Source organism: Peromyscus leucopus, chromosome X (genome assembly GCF_004664715.2).
Source record: "Peromyscus leucopus breed LL Stock chromosome X, UCI_PerLeu_2.1, whole genome shotgun sequence".
NCBI lineage: Eukaryota > Metazoa > Chordata > Mammalia > Rodentia > Cricetidae > Peromyscus > Peromyscus leucopus.
Genome location: NC_051083.1, coordinates 32,517,911 through 32,535,730, shown reverse-complemented (window position 1 = coordinate 32,535,730; position 17,820 = coordinate 32,517,911). Strand labels below are relative to the sequence as shown.

The 17,820-nt window shown below is 37.9% G+C and overlaps 1 pseudogene; it reads left to right on the top strand.

The window, feature by feature from the left end:
• Positions 1-420: 420 nt before the first annotated feature.
• On the top strand, positions 421-803 carry LOC119086598 (annotated as a pseudogene).
• The last annotated feature ends 17,017 nt before the right edge of the window (positions 804-17,820 follow it).

Below are 17,820 nucleotides of genomic sequence, written 5' to 3'. Positions count from 1 at the left end.
TGTGTTCAGTTTATAAATATCTAAATAGTTGTCTAATCACAACTTTTGATTTTTCTGTATATATTATACTTCAAGAAAAATTAGGAAACCAAGATCTAATCCATGAATGGATAATAATTCATTTGAAGAGGAATAGATGCTAAATATTAACAAGAGTTTATTTTCTTTACCCATACAAACTTTTTTTCTTGAACTTCAAGTTCTTCAACTTCATCTGTTGTTTGGAATAACTCTCACAGGGCAGTGTGCGTCTTCCAGGAAGCATACACTAAACTAGGATTAGCTTTATCCATAGAAATTTCTTTGAAGGAAAGGAAGAGTTACAGGGGGGACGTTTTTAGGTCAAAATACAAGTATTTTCTCCGTCTTCTCTGTCCTGGGAGCAGCTCTCCTGTCTTAACCCCTCACCCCTGAGAATGTATGCCAGCTCCAAGTTCATCTTTGTCAGAGATATTGACAAATGAGAGCCTCAGTAGCTTGGCAGTCTAGAGTCCTCTGACCTCACTCATCCTTAGTAAACCTTCCAAACCAGTGTCATTTCAAGGAACATCGACACAGCCACCAAGTTCATTGGGACGGGGGCTGCCACAGTTGTGATGGCTGGCTTTGGGGCTGGGATTTGAACTGTTTTTGGAAGCCTCATCATTGGCTATGCTAGGAACCCTTCCCCAAAGCAACAGCTCTTCTCCTATGCAGTTTTAGGCTTTGCCCTCTCAGAAGCCATGGGGCTCTTTTGCCTAATGATGGCCTTTCTCATCCTCTTCCCTATGTCAAGTAGCTGTATTCACTTCCACCTCCCATAGTTCTTTCTCTTGTGTCTTGTCTTCCCTGTATGTTCCTTTTCCTGTACTTACCCAGGAAGTCTGTTGAAAGTGGTTGGCTCAGGGTTTGACAGAGAGAACATAAATACTACTGTGTTAATAAGAAAAATGCAGGCACGACCTATTTGAAAGGATAAAAAGAATGATAGGGGAATATATAAGAAGACCTTTGGATCATAGCATAATCTTAAGGAAATGTAAGGCAGGCTGATGGTGAATTCTTGGGTACATTATTGTTCAGTGGAGGAATACTATACTAGGTAAAATAGTGCTCTATCAATACCTCTGTCATGCACTGTCCTAGGTGTGAAGATCCAAGGGAATAATGACCTTAGTTGAATGCTGTGGTGAATTTTAAAAGACACAGCTATTTAAAGCTATCAATCAAATATACTTCCAGTAGGAAGTCCTCTAGAAGAGATGTCTGGGCAACTCATGTCCATGCCAACCACACTTAGGTGTGTGGCGATGTTTGTATGATAGGAACTGACTATGGCTTACATGATAGACAAATGTTACATAGCATGTTACAGACATCAAGGTTAATGTACTCCAGCATATATCTCTGCTGCTTGTGAGCAAGGGAAGATGGAGCAACAAAGTGCAGCAAACCCCACATAGTATGCTCTTTCTGAATACATTCTTTTTCTAAAGCTTGCTACCAAACAAAGAGAACTTTTTAAAGGAGTTCCGTTACCGCACTTAAGCCAACTTTCTAGAGGAAATTCTTTGAACTACTAAAAGGAATATTACTATTGTTATATTCTACTAGGATCATGACACAAAAGAATGTGAATTCTAAATTTTGGCTCCTCTTTCATTCTCAAGATTGATAAATTTGTGGCTTGAATTAGTGAAACCTTTCCTAAAGCATTTCGATTAATGTTTTTATCCATTTAATCATCTAGGCCTAGGAACACAACCCAGTAAGTAGCCTGCCAAGGGGCCTTAACATAATGACAAAACTGTTGATTCTAAATTCTTCTTTAGTTAGCCTTTGAGCACCAATTATTCTTCCTACACATGCTGCCATCACAATCCCTCCGCAATTCAAGGAAAACCAGAATTGTTCACCAGTGCATTCCCTAACAATGGAGAGTATCAATATTAATTTATGTATTTATCCCCAGTCTTCCAAAATAAGTATGACTTCAGACCCTCTAAAAAGACATAATCATGAAAAAAGAACCCTGAAGGATGGTAAGAGTAATAAAGGGGGACTTTTTTTTAATCTTGATAAGGGACATGCACAAAAACCACAAACAGCATCACAGTTAGTGGAAGAAAAACTGAATGCTTCTTCACTAGAACTGGGACCAAGATTATTTCCTCTTATGTATCATAGCAACAGAGATTCTAGCAACAGCAATAAGAAAGGAAAAAAAATAAAAGGCATGTAGATTGGGAAAGTAGACTGTACCTATATGCTGAGAACATGATTATCTGCAATAACATAAACCCCAAAGAAGCTACAGAATCTCCAAGAATCAGTAACTGAGTACAAGATCATAGGACATAAACTCAACACAGATCAATTATGTTTCTATATACTTACCAAGAACATGAGGAAGCAGAAATTAAAAACCCTATATTATTTATAACCACGCCAAAGAAAATGCTTCAACATATAAATTTAACAAAACATAAGCAAGTTTTACAGGGTGAAAATGACAATATGCCAATGAAAGAAGTCAAGAGAGGCCTAAGTAAATGGAGGTATATATCATATTTATGAATTGAAACATTTAACATATGTTCTAGGGGATCAGCATATTGACATCTTTTGCATCATTTTTCTGCCTGATGGGCTAATTTTTTACAGGAAGTTTTCTAGCTCCCTATCAAAAACCAAATGTAGAGGGAATTCTGGTCAGAATTTAATGTAATCAATAGGAAGAGAGCTTCTTATTTAATAATTTGACATTCTCAATAATCTCTATCTTCTTCCCTAGAATCATCTCAATAATTTACCTGGAATCATCTCAATAATCAGACAAGTGATAGGGATACTTGAGTGGGATGATGAATGAAAATGAGGAATTCTTTGATGCCATTTGTATTAGTCAGGGTTCTTTAGAGTAATAGAACTTAAAGAACGAATCTCTGTGTATAGAATGGCGGTTCACTGGAATGACTTACAGGGTACAGTCCAGCTAATCCAACAATGGTTGGCTGTGAAGGGAAAGTCCAAAACCCCAGTAGTTTCTCAGTTCCACAAGGCTGTATATCTTAGCTGGTCTTCTGCATGTGATGAATTCCTGAAGAAGTAGGCTCTAATGCCAGTGAAAGAATGAACTTGCTAGCAAGGAGAGGGCAAGCGGGCAAAGAGCAAAAGCTTCCTTCTTCCACGTCCTTACATAGGCTTCCAGAAGAAGGCATGGCTCAGATTAAGGGTGTATCTTTCCACGTCAAGATCTGGATTGAAGGTGTGTCTTCTAACTCAAAGATTCAGGTTAGAAGTGGATCTTCCTATTTCAAATTCAGCAAAAAACAAACAAACAAACAAACAAACAAACAAAAAACAAAAAAATCAAAAAACAAAAAACCCAAAACCAAAACAAACAAACAAACAAAAATAAACCAAACAAACCTCACTGGTGTGCCCTCCATTTTTGGGTTTTTGTTGTAGAGTAGTCAAGTGGATAACCAAGAATAGCCATTACACCATTCTCCTATGAAATTCTGTCTTGAATGATTTTTTTTCAATGAATGTAAATAATCTTTTCAGTGTCAACTTCAGTCTTAGTATTTGCCTACATGCCATCAAATCTTTACTAATATTTTAGTATTTTTACAACCATTAGCATTTTCCAACTCAGGTGAAAATGACCTTACTGAGATCATATTATAAACCTCTATTAGGGCCAGTGACACAATTCAGTGGTGGAGTGCTTGCTTAGCATGCATAAGGTCCTATGTTTCAGCTCTCAGTATCACAAAGAATTATAAAGTCATATTACATATGGTTGCTGACAGGAAGCAATCAAGAGCTTCCTTTGCCAAATTACTGAGCATCCTAAGAATCTGTCTGTGTTTATCTTCCTAGTGTGTTTCCTTAGGGAACAAATAGATAATGATTATTTGCCTTTCTTCTTACTTTTGCTTTTTCCCACTCCAGCATGCTAATCATTTTACTTATTCCCTCTGGAATTCTAAAACAATGTACCCGGCATTTCATTTGATCCTAACTGTAATCTCTTATTATTAGACCTCAAAATATTATTGCCACACTTCCTTTAAGCCTTTCAGTCTGTGGATTTGTTCAAATCTTATTTTATTTCCCTGAAATCTCATTTCTTTACTCAGTTTTTTCAACTAGCATGTTTTGAATGGCTTATCAACTCATATCTAATACATCCATTTCTTTGATTTTTCTGCCCTGAGGGAAATTTATATCTATAAATCATAAGGAAAAATGAAAGGATTCAATATTTTAACCCCCTGATATTTATATATTCAATTGTGACAGACAATACATTTTAGAGCAAAGTTTTGAACATTAGATTTCCATGTTCTGTGTACATTTTTAAAATCTCTAAGTAAAATTTTCAATCAAAATATATAAAAATAAATCCCAATTTTTCTTCTTATGTATAATTAAATGTACATAAATTTAGCCTACCCATTTAAATGTGTACAATGTATTTCTGAATAAAAAGTCTCTACTACGATTTTGTTATCCTATAAGACAACCTCAGAATATTGCTTAACCAAGAAATAGAAATACCAACCCCTAGGCAAGTGACTAGAGTGTGGCCAAATGGATCCACTAAGGACTCCTGATCCTAATATTTTGTCAAAAAGAGTGTACAAAGTATTTATACCAGTTCTCAGGTTCTGTTTCTGAGTTGATACTGGGAAGGCTCTTAGAAACTGAAGGGAAGCAGGTCGAACTAACAAGTTTGCCAGGTAGTCGTTTATGGCTGCAAGTGATGATCATGGTAGGCAGAGACTGTCATCAGTGAAGTAAATACCTACAAAAAGCCCAAGTGAGAAAAGCTTTGCTGGAAGTGTCTTTCTTGGGAACACAGAGAGAAGAGATCAAATGAACATGTGGGTCCTGTGGATTCCAGGAAATAGACAGGACTAGAATGGATGGGACAGCTGGAGATGGCTCCTGGGGAGGAGGAGCATTCAGGGAATGCCTGGCCAGGGCTATAAATTCCAATACAAGATCAGATCCTTATTATCACATAGAACAAATGCTCAAGAAGCCTAATGATACCAAGGCTCCTCTTAAAGCCACCTCAGAGGCAGCCAGTCTCCCACCCTAGACTAGAAGGTTTAGATAAAAGGATGCATACTATGAAAGACCCTATTTCAACTTAGAGCTTTAGACATTGGACTGAAATGCAGAGTAAGAATGAATTGAGTCAGTGAGAGAAAAGATGTGGGAAACATGTCTTAAGAACAGCCCTTATAAAAATCTTGATTTTTGTTGATCAAAAGTTCCAAATTAAGGGCTGGTGATAAATAGTTCAGTGGGAAGGTGCTTGTCTCATGCAACATTGCCTTTGAATTCAATCTGAATTTCTTTGAGTATCCTACAAAATTCTATTCTAAAAAGATTTCAGGTCAAATTAGTTTAGAAAATACTACATACAGTTATTTTTAATGAGTCAAAATCTCAGAAGAATTCTGTGATAAAATAGTCTTGAACAGCTTTTTGCAATACAGTGTATTCTTCAGGATAGAATAAGCTATGCTACAATGAAAAAGATCCCTACAGTGTCAGTGTCTCAAAATAACAAAAAGCTCATTATTTATGTTACATGTCCTCATAGGTCAACTGTGGCTGTCTTTTATGTCATCAATGAACTCAGATGGAAGAGGAAATCACCATGTATTGAAACACTGAAGCCACAACAGCAGATGCCCATAGAAATATCAAGTGAGAAAGCATACACCTCTTTTATTTAAATTTTAAAATTTACATATAAAATTATGCATATTTATGGGGCACCATGTGATGTTTTGATAACATGGGTACATGGTGTAATGTTCAAATCAGTGCAAAGATACTTTATCTCTTTGAACACTTTTTTTTGTGGTGACAGTATTCAAAATCTGTTCTTTTAGCTTGCTTTTGAAATATTACTGTTATATATGATTACCTTACTGTGCAATAGAATACCAGAGCTTATTATTTCTGTTTGTTGCTTAGTATTCATGGACAAACCTTTTCCGTGCCTTTCTATTCTGCTACTTTCCCTAGTTTTGGTAAATAGTATAAGATCAATTTTGCTATGTTCTATAAAATGAATATAATCATGTACTTCTTTTTGTTTTTCTGGCATGTTTCATTTAACGTAGTGATTTCTTGTTCTCTTTGTGTTTCAAATGACAAGATTTCATTCTCTTTTTTGTGATAGAATAATGTTCCATGGTGTATATGTCCCATATTTTTTCCTTGTATTCATCACTTGATGGAATTAAAGTTGCTTCTGTTTTTTTGGCTATTGTGAATAGTAGTACAATGGATATGGGAGTACAAGTGTCTCTTAGATGCACTGATTTCATTTTCTTTGGATATGCACCTACTAGTAGAAATTCTGGATCATATGGTAGTTCTATTTTTATTTTTTGAGTGTATGTGTATGGTTCTTTTTAATTATGAATAATTTCAGACCCAGATAAGAGTAGAAAGAATACTATAATGAACTCTGATGTCAATACTACTAGGCTTTAGTAATTTACATCTATAAATTAAGTATGTATTTCTAGAAGATAAAGATCCTCTAAAAATAGCCACAATTACCATGCTTTAAAATATTTGAAGTCTGGGTGCTGGAGAGATGGTTTAGTGATGACGTGCTTGCTCCATAAGTATAAGGGCCTGAGTTTGGATCTCCAGATCCCATATAAAATCTGGGCATGGTAACATACACCTGTGACCCCAACATTGTTGTGGGAGAGTAAAATAAGTGGATTCCATACACACACACACATGCAAACACATCTCTCTCTCTCTCTCTCTCTCTCTCTCTCTCTCTCTCTCTCTCTCAAAATAAAGATTAGTAATTTAAACACTTACAGATGTCCATACAATAGAATAAGCTACTTCAGAAAGAAGTAGGAGCCTTGGTGACTGGTGAATACTTCCTGAGCCCTTGCTGTGCACCAGACTTGGATTTTCAGTGAATTCCATAGGTAACGTCTAGACACTGACATTCTAGTGAAGAGATGCTTCTCTTCCTCTTTACCCAGAGCCTCTCAGCACTGCCAATGTCCAAGTTAGTCTAGTGGAACAGGTGCGCCAAGACTGTGGAGAGTGTTATGCTTTACTGGAAGACCAGTTCACCTCAAAACTTACACTTTTGATGTGATTTTCCTGTTTAAAGAAACAATTTCTTATTTGTATCTCAAACCATGTATAGTGAAAAGCATTTCCTTTTACTTTTCTTTACAAGAAGTGACTTAGCTCACTTTGTATTTTTTTCCCCTCACGCTTCTTATACAGGCCACTAAAAGGTAGATGGTTAGAGTAATTCCTAGCTCATAGACTGTGTCCCCGTGAGTTAGAAGAATACACAATCAAATGCACAACTTAGTGTAGACCACAGAGCTATATTTCAGAGCTACTTTGCTCCCTCAACCAGACACTTACCCTTGGGCGGTAAACAATCTCTCCAGAACTACACAGCAGGCCTACAGGTGACTATCTTATCAAGGTGCTTCCCTGCCTGTTTTAGTTCTATATGCCTTGCACTGCCTCCAAATACAAGTAGTTCAGGAAGACCACTGGAACCTAAAAGTGAGAAATGACATGTGATTTGTGACTGATAGCTGCTATTCATTTATCAAAAGTCTAATTTTGTTGTGAGCCTAATGGATGGGGGGTGGGATGGAGGGAGGTGGGGGTAGCAGGAAAAGGGGAAGGAAGGAGAACTGGAATTGGTATGTAAAATGAAAAAAAAACTTTTTCTAAAAATAAAAAAAGAAAAGGAAAAAGTCTAATTTTGGGCGAGAATTAGTGAGATGGTAGTGTTCCGAATATAAAGCATGACATTTCAACAAAGGTCCTGATTCTGCTAACAGACAACTGTGTGAATTATTTCATAAAGTATGATATGCCTGTCCATTCTGATAAATTTCTAAAAGGTGATATATAGATAATAAATTCAAGGTTTACAAATTCTCTTCCCATCAAGAAGCGTATGTCACTATACAATCTGATAGTGGAGAAATAGTTGGGGGTTTTCAGTCATATAAAAGAAGCTAGGTAGGTTGAAAATGTAAAGATTTTCTAGTTTATATTCTGTTGCTGTGATAAAACACTGTCCAAAAGCAACTTGGGGAAGGAAAGGCTTATTCAGCTTGCCTTTCTAGGTTACAGTCTATCATTGAGAAATTAGGGCACATACACAAGGCAGGAACTGAAGCAGAGACCTTGGAGAAACAGTTCTTATTGGTGTGCTCTCTCTGGCTAGCTTTCTCATATATCCTGAGAGTACCTGCCTAAGGATGGGACTACCCACAGTGGACTGAAGCGTCCCATATCAATCAACAATCAAGAATTCCCCCACAGACATGGTCACAGGCCGATCTGATCTGGGCTGTCCTTCAGCTGAGACTCCCTCTTCCCCTCTGCGACACTTGGTTGTGTCAAGTTGCTAATGAAAACTAATCAGGACAGATGTGTTATACTTACATGTTCTGTCTTGTACATTTATTTCAATTTTTCTAAATGGGAAAAAAAATCACAAGAATAAAAAAATCCTATAAAAGATTGGACTAGCACACTTCTAATTTGAGAAAGCTAGCTCTTCCTTTCAAACAGACATACAGTTTGGTAACTTTATGTATCCAATGAATTAGTTGAAGTTCTGAACTTAAACTCACTTGGTACAGGAGGCAGGAGGATTGTCTAATACTGTACCCAATAGCCTTGAGCATGTGAAATGTGGCTAGTCCCAAGCAAAATGTGCTGTGAGAGAGTAAAAAAAAAAAGACTTGATGTCAAATACTTACTATAGAAAACATTAAAAATATTATGATAATTTATTAATATTAATTACATATTGAATTGATGATATGTTAGATTTGTAGGACTGCATAAACTTACATTATCAAGATTTATTTGTCCCATTTTAGAACATGGTTACCAAGATATTTAAAATTATCTCCATGGCTTGCATTGTGTTTGTTTTGGACAGGACTGATTTAGACAAAAGCAGTGCCAGCACAGTGCTGAAAGGTCTGGCCAACACAGATACATCCATTCTTGTGAGCATTTTATCTGCTTGGCAGCCAGTTACTTGGCTGATGTGGTTTTCCTCTGTGCCCTCTGTACAGACACAGACATATGTTGTAGAGATGAGTAGGGAGGGGCACATGTATCACAAGAACAGGTTTGCAGTGGCATACTCATTAGGCAACTTGAGGGAAATTTTGGCAATGTGCTCCTTATTGTTTGTGCCCAGACCTCCATTCATGGTGGTGCAATTGTCTCTATTTGCTCTTGGGATTATCCCATGCTATTTCAAACACTTAATTATTTGGAAGAATTAGAGCATTTTTCATCCCATGGAAAGATCTTCAATATGCATATGGATATTTTACTTTATATGGAGATTTTGGACAGGAAAAGAATTAACCTAAATTAGATGAATTTGGAAAAACTGGCAAACTTTTGGCGGAATCCAGGTCAGCATATTTCACTGTAAATCTGTAACCTTTGCATATAATGTAAGAGTCTAGATTTATTTGCCATGAAACTGTCTATTTATAGAGGGCAAAAATATGCCCCTAGAAAATATCTTAGACAATATCTTTTAGAAAGGTCCTGAGGTGTTTTAGAAGATATGGACCTAGTTGAGTGGAATAATATGCAATGTATTGATGAGTAATTTATGACATATGAAGGCAGTTTTTAATTACAAAAAGGGAAAAATGACTTCCATGTTAATGTTCATGCAAACAGAAAGTGCTTTTGGAAGACTCCATTGTCAACACCTCAACAACTGGTAATGATTTTTGACCTCCATGTTATACATTTCTGTAGCTACACAGCAATGTTTTAGCTTCTTTCACTATCTCATAAAAATCACAGCTAATAAACTCTACTTGCCACCTAAAGGAAAGATGCTTGCTGATGACTGTAATATACTGGGTTCCAGAGAACTTCAAAGACAGGGCAGCTCCTTCTGTCTACCTTGCCCCAGTTTCTATTCCTAGGTGAAAATCAACCACATGTGTCTTGGGAAAATCTGTTCTGAGTTTGCCATCAAAGTGTCTTGCATCCCTTTAAGTCAGCTGTTCCATTTGATAGCCCATGGACATAGACTCCATTTGCAGATGGGAGAGGGCATTATCCCTGAATTCCATTTGGTGCCTCCGTTTTTTTCGTGTCCTTGCTTACTAATGACACAATTCCCATTTGTTCCTTACAGAAAACGAAGCATGTATGTTGATGAGAGAAGATCGTATGACTTTAAAGTTTAATTGCAAGTCCAAACTAAACTAAAATTGAGATTTATTGAGCATCTGTCTCCTGATACTTGAAACTAGTTTATTCTTAGCTCAGGTTGGGTGTCAGATGCATAGTCACAGGGTAATGTGACATAAATATTTATGGAATTTCAGCTGAAAATTTATTTTCAGCATCCAAAGCCTTTCCGTCTGGATCTTCCATTGTTGCCAGAGCTTTTCACTGAATCTGTAACTTGTGAAATACCTTGTGAAACATGCTGGCTAATTAAAAAAAAAACAATTTGTAGATGCCAGTTTCCCCTTTCACCAGCACTCCTAAGTGGGGAGAGTATAACCAAATCCCCACAAAATATGATACAAACTGCCACAGTAAAAGTAGATTAAATACATATCACAGTGTGGTGGAGGTTTCACTTATTAATTTAGAGGTAAAGTTACCCCTAAGTTTTTAAGCCTGTGTGTCATCATTCCAAAGAGAAAATAATTCTCAAACTTGTTCTCAAGGAAACCAATACACAAGCCTCATGAGAACACATCCAATGAAAATCACTATTTTTTTTTAAAGTAAAATTAACCTCTAGACCTGCAATGAGATTTTTGATAATAAGAATATGGGAATCTGAATACTATATCTACTGATTCAATCAATTCTAGGAGTCTGTCCTTCTTCACATGTTACATCCATTTACCTCAGGAGCATGCACATTAACTGAGGTCAGTTGTGCAGTGGGCATTGTCTACTCACATGCAAACTTGAGCTTTTGAGTTGACAACCTTAGTGTCTCCTTCAGGTAAAAATCTAGAAAATGAAAGCTTCACCATGTGGAGAATAGACATTAGCATTTTGCAAGACAACAATGGAGCATAACTCTGCTCGTGATGTGGAGGCTGGTTCTGTGTGGCAAGACATAGCTCTCTCTCATTTCAAGTGGAGTGCATTCAGGAGACTCAAGCATGAATATTTTATTATAAGCTTCATGATGATATATGAGTTAAAAGAACAACTACATCAACTTAAGTCAAAATCAGATCATTCAATAAAGATAAAAGTTTTAAGTCTTTAAAAAGATACTAGTTTAGGCAGCTTCGTTGAGGTGTTTTATTTATTTGCTTTTGTTATTTTGATATGGGGCATCACTGTATAGACAAGGCAGGTCTAGACCTTGCTATGTAGCCAGTCTGGTCCTGAACTCAGGATCCTCCTGCCTTCAGTTGCCAAGTTCTGGGAATATGGACATGTGCCACCATGTCTAGCTTCATGATGTTTTTATTTCTTGATGGTACTTAACATAATGATGTATCTTACCTTTGATGGTGTCTTAAATCACTTGAAATGAAATATTCCAATGGACTCCTGTATTTATTATCCCTCTGATCAAAGTGTGGTACTTACAGAACACCGTACTTGATTCTGGTTCCTGTCTATGTGTACTGGTGTACATAGTTCTTCCCTGGGACTAAATGACCAACAGGCAAGAGAATCTCCTTTTTTAGACTTGTCATTTCACTGTGGTTGTCTAAACCATTGGAGGTGAGCAATGATTTCATTAGCCTGCCATATTTATTTGCCTCTTGGTCAGGTATCTCCTTCCTTCTTTGATTAACCTTCTTCCTCTCTTTCTTCCCTCCCCCACTTTCATCCTTCTTTTTCTTTGATAGGATCTTGCTATATAGCCCAGATGACCTCAAATTTCCAGTCTCCCAAGTTCAGGGGCTACAGATATGTACACCCACACCTGGTTCATTTATTTACTAGAAATGTCGTGTTCAGACCAATTACATCATACACACACACACACACACACACACACACACACACACACACACACATATTTATATTTCCTTTTATTTTATTTTACAATACCATTCAGCCACGGATTCCCTTATTCTCCCCCCTCCTGCCCCCCTCCCCTTCCCCCCAGCTCACCCCCCAGTCCCACCTCCTCCAGGGCAAAGCCTCCCCCCGAGGACTGAGATCAACCTGGTAGACTCAGTCCAGGCAGGTCCAGTCCCCTCCTCCCAGACTGAGCCAAGGGTCCCTGCATAAGCTCCAGGTTTCAAACAGCCAACTCATGTAATGAGCACAGGACCTGGTCCCACTGCCTAGATGTCTCCCAAACAGATCAAGCCAATCAACTGTCTCACCTATTCAGAGGGCCTAATCTAGTTGGGGGCCCCTCAGCCTTTGGTTCATAGTTCACGTGTTTCCATTCATTTGGCTATTTGTCCCTGTGCTTTATCCAACCTTGGTTTCAACAATTCTGGCTCATATAAACCCTCCTCTTTCTCACTAATTAGACTCCCGGAGCTCCACCCGGGGCCTAGCTGTGGATCTCTGCATCCAGATTCCTCAGTCCTTGGATGGGGTTTCTGGCATGACTACTAGGGTGTTTGGCCATCCCATCACCAGAGTAGGTCAGTTCCGGCTGTCTCTCAACCATTGCCAGCAGTCTATTGTGGGGGTATCTTTGTGGATTTCTGTGGGCCTCTCTAGCACTTTGTTTCTTCCTTTTCTCATGTGGTCTTCATTTACCATGGTCTCCTATTCCTTGTTCTCCCTCTATGTTCTTGATCCAGCTGGGATCTCCCTCTCCCACAGGATCTCTTTCCCTCAACCCTCGCCCTTCATTACTCCCACTCATGTCCAGGCTGTTCATGTAGATCTCATCCATTTCTCTGTTATTGGGCGATTTTCGTGTCTTTCTTGGGGTCCTGTTTTCCAGGTAGCCTCCCTGGTGATGTGAGTAGCAGTCCAGTCACCCTTGTTCCACCTCTAGTATCCTCCTATGAGTGAGTACATACCATATTTGTCTTTCTGAGTCTGGGTTACCTCACTCAGGATGATTTTTTCTAGATCTATCCATTTGCCTGCAAACCTCATGATGTCATTGTTTTTCTCTGCTGAGTAGTATTCCATTGTGTATATGTGCCACAATTTATTTATCCATTCTTCAGTTGAAGGTCATCTAGGTTGTTTCCAGGTTTTGGCTATTACAAACAATGCTGATATGAACATAGCTGAGCAAGTGCTCTTGTGGTATGATTGAGCATTTCTTGGGTATATGCCAAGAGTGGTATAGCTGGATCTTGGGGGAGATTGATTCCCAGTTTTCTAAGAAAGCACCATATTGATTTCCAAAGTGGTTGTACAAGCTTGCATTCCCACCAGCAGTGGAGGAGAGTTCCCCTAGTTCCACATCCTCTCCATCACAAAGTGTCTTACATCTTTTGCAGAGAGACAGATAGCTAGATAGGCAGAGAGAGAGAGAGAGAAAAGAAGAAGAAGAAGAAGAAGAAGAAGAAGAAGAAGAAGAAGAAGAAGAAGAAGAAGAAGAAGAAGAAGAATTACATGTGAGTAATCTGACTTGTCACAGCCACAAAGTCCAGAATGGAACTGCCAGCTTAGCAGTGTGTAGAAATTTCCATCAAGTAACAAACAGCTGTTATAGAGTTCTGGAATAGGACAATTGAATCCTTAAGCTTTCTTTTAACTAATTATATGCAAAAAATAAGTCAAGACGCCACATGCAACCTCTTAACCCAATCAGATCACCCATATCCTTTCCCAGAGTCTAGCCCTGTAAATGGACTGAAATAGAAAAGACCATATTGAATGAGGTAACCCAGGCCTGAAATGACAGTCCTCACATGTTTTTTTCTCATCTGAGGCTCCTAGCTCCAACCTGGAATAACTGCAGAAATGAGGAAAGTAAAAAAAGGGCCCATTGAAGTGGTGAGAGGGTGGGGGATCAGTGGAGTGAAATAGCGGTGTGTAAGTGATTAGAAGAGAGCAATGAGAAAAATTGGGGGCGGGGCTCTAGTTAAAGAGGAGAAGGGTAAACAGCAGTAAGGATGTCTGAAAACTTCATAAGGAATCACATTCTTAACAACATACCTAAAACACCTATAATACATATACAATGATTATTAATATACATGTATAATTAACTAAACATTTTTCATCTAGGCTGAAATTGATCTCTCCAGGAACCAAAGACAATCTAACAAAGATCCCAACACCAGGCATGAAAAGCCCTCTTTTAAGTTGTTGGCCATGGTTGCCAAGGAGATTCCCAAAACATTATAGGCTATTGCTATTGCCTTTGTTTGCACTCTACCCCACTCCCACCCCATATATGGAAGGTAAGTCCCTGTTGGTGAAGACAGCATGCACTTTCAACACAGGACCCAGAAGCCCCTGAGCTGGATCTGACCTGAAAGCCTCCTCTCTGAAGACTAGCTTTCATGGTACCAGAAGGCACAACACAAGCTTCCAAATGAGGGAAACAACTAATAGTCCTATACAGTTATGATTCCTATTAACTGCAACAATGATCAGCATAGCACAATAAAACTAAGGGTACAGTAGTATCACACATACCTTGACAATAACCAACAGCTCTCTAATTACACTTAAGACCTGTTTAGCAAGAGGTATGTCTGCTACTCAAAATGTAACCAACTACCCAGGGCTTATGAAGTCATAGATCTTAGATGAAAAAAACCTGCCAATTTAATAAATCAGGATAATCCCTAACTATATTCTAAATATTTGTCTTTATATCCACAGGTAAGTGTAGTCCTTACCTCTTATCAAGGAAACTTGATTAGGCATCAGAAGGAAACCATTACAGAAAACTACAGCAAATCCAAATGCAGACTTGCAGAACCCAGTCCCAATGGGATACATCTACAACACAACAACACAACTTCTGCAACTAAAACTGAGGAAACAGTGTGGAAGAGAGGCCAGAAAACATGTAAGAGGCAGAGGACCAGAGAGTTTGCTGTGAGACTGTGTCTCATAAGAATGTCAGAAGCTGCACCTATAAAGTCTCACTAACATGACTGAATAAACAAGACATGAACATGGACAACAACAATGGACATGCTAACATGGACCAGGGAAATCCCATTAATCCTTAATCATGCACAAGGAACTATCTGTAACTAAGGAATGCTGAAAGAAAGAGAAATAGTCGTCCCTAGGGAAGAGACCCTGGTTGGTTATCCAATACCAAATGGTCAGTCATTAAATATATATATATATATATATATATATATATATATATATATATATATACAGACTTAGCAAGGTATATATACATATATATGGCACATATAGGTATACACCCATATATGTATATGATAACAGTTAAGAAAAAAGAAGCCATAAATTTGAAAGAGAGCAAGGAGGGGTATTTGGGAGGGTTTGGAGAAAGAAAGGGAAGTGGGAGATGATGTAATCATATCATAATCTCTAAAAGTTAAGAAATAATTTTAAAAACCAATACCTTAGGAATAAGAACTTTAATTGTAGAAATCCAATAGCTATAAACTTGATGGACAGATGTTTTTACTGTCTAATAATCCACAATAGCTGCATTTCACTGTCTGGTAGAGGCTGACTGAGTAACCCTAGGAAACAAAAGTTAGTTGGAGCCTCTGTTCAACAAAGAGGGTTCCAGGCAGAAGGTTTTCTGTTTGATGAGACTTCTTATCACTGGCCTTATTGTCATCACATACATCCTATTTTCATTTTTTACAGAGTTACTCATGCTAAATATGCCAATTATGTTTTGTATGGCCCAGGGAATTATCTATGACACATATAGTTTCAGTTTTGAATGGGTGAATTTATTGAGTATATAGCAAGCCAAAGTTTTATATATATATATATATATATATATATATATATATATATATATATATATATATATATATATATATATAAAATCAAATACTGAAATACTGTACTAATCTGGGGAAGCCTCTAAGGAATCCAGCTGCAGTTCCCAACAGAGTAAGTCCCAGGCAGAGCAGAGCTTTTTGTGTGAAGCTTCCAAGTCAAGAACTAGCAGAAAGGTAACATCAAATCAGGGGCTTACAAACACCCACCAGAAATCAACTGGAGAAGGCTTATGGAGGTAGTCAGCTGGAATTCCAATAGAGTCTCAGGCAGAGCAAAGTGTTGACTTTGGGTAGGTCTTCTAAGTAAAAGAACAAATGACAACAGATAATATTATCAGAAAAGACACTTGAAACACTCAGTAGAGGTTGACTAGAAAGACTGAAGCAGTCAGCTGGAGTTCTTAACTGAGCTTTCTCTCCAGGGATTATCTTTCCATGATTGAACTTTGGCTTCTCTTTTCTACTACAGGCACTTTTATATCGTGGGGTAAACAATAGTAACCTGTGCTGGATATGATTTATTGCCTAGCTGTCTGTTCTCAAAGACACAATTATTTTACTTGGGCTGTTTTGATGTTTTCTCTGTACCTGTCAAAGAGTTGGGGGACCAGCCCATCTCCTAACAAAGGGGTCTTGGGAAATACTTTGAGACAAACATGCTTGGGTCTGAAATGGGGGAGGGAATTCGTCTTCCAGGGTCATCTGCTCAGTGAGCTCAAATAACACATGATAATTTGACAATATAAACTGTCTCATGTGTATTGTCTGTAAAATGGGATACACCTATCTCATGAGGTGACTTCAGACAGTAAAATGCCTCCAAAATGCTTACAAACTCATCACAATGAAATAGTGAACCATGCTGAAAACATTATAGAACTTAGTGATCTCTAAACATATGTGAGCAAATGGATATTCAGAATGATTCGAAGTCAAGAAGGAAGACTTCAATATGTTCTGCATAATCTAAGAAAGCAGGAGTATGCTGGATGTATTTCAGAAACATTTCTATAAGATGCATATATAGGGAATGCAGACATGGAACACCTAAGGGCTCTTAGTGCTTAGCCAGAGGATGTAATATACCTCTTTAATATTTTATATGACATACTGAAATACAAATGTTTATGGTTAAATAAAGTATATTGTTAGAGTTAATTCCACCTTTTAAAGATGAGACAGAAAATGTATGATTACACACGTGGCTCACATTTGTGGCTTGCTTAATATTTCTTCTAGATAAATGAATCTAGGCCATAACAATTTTGTCTTCTTGGTCTGCTTAGCCAGACGTGAAAGCTCTGTGATGCGGCTTCTAATCCAGGCTCTGTCGTTGACCTCAGAATCTTTGCTCATGCTTTAGGCACAAGCACAGTTAGCTGACACACATCATGGTGGATGGCTGAAAAGATAAAATGAGAGCATGTGTGAGAATGAAAACTATGGAAAACTGTTGGTGTGTTGCTGCTGTCAGTAACATCTCATATACTCTCAAAGGAAGATATTAACTGCAAGTCTTTCTGAGACTACTTGTCCCTTTCCTATTTCAGATATCAAGTGAACATTGTCTTACATGTGATCAGGAAACATCACATTGAATTCAAAGTTTGTATTTATTATTTTGCACGTCTATATAACAGACACTATGCCAGGGACATGATGAATATTCTTATTCTTAGTTCATACAACCAGCCTTTGAGACTGATGCCATTGTCAATAAGAATGAGAGAAGTGTTATGCTTAAAGATCAGATGTTCTAGAGCTGTATGTATCACTGAGAGCTACCAATTAACAGATATGTGATGTTGGGCAAGCTACTTAGTTTCTGTAAGCCACAGATTCCTCATCAGAATGGTGGGGGAAAGTAAGTTGTATT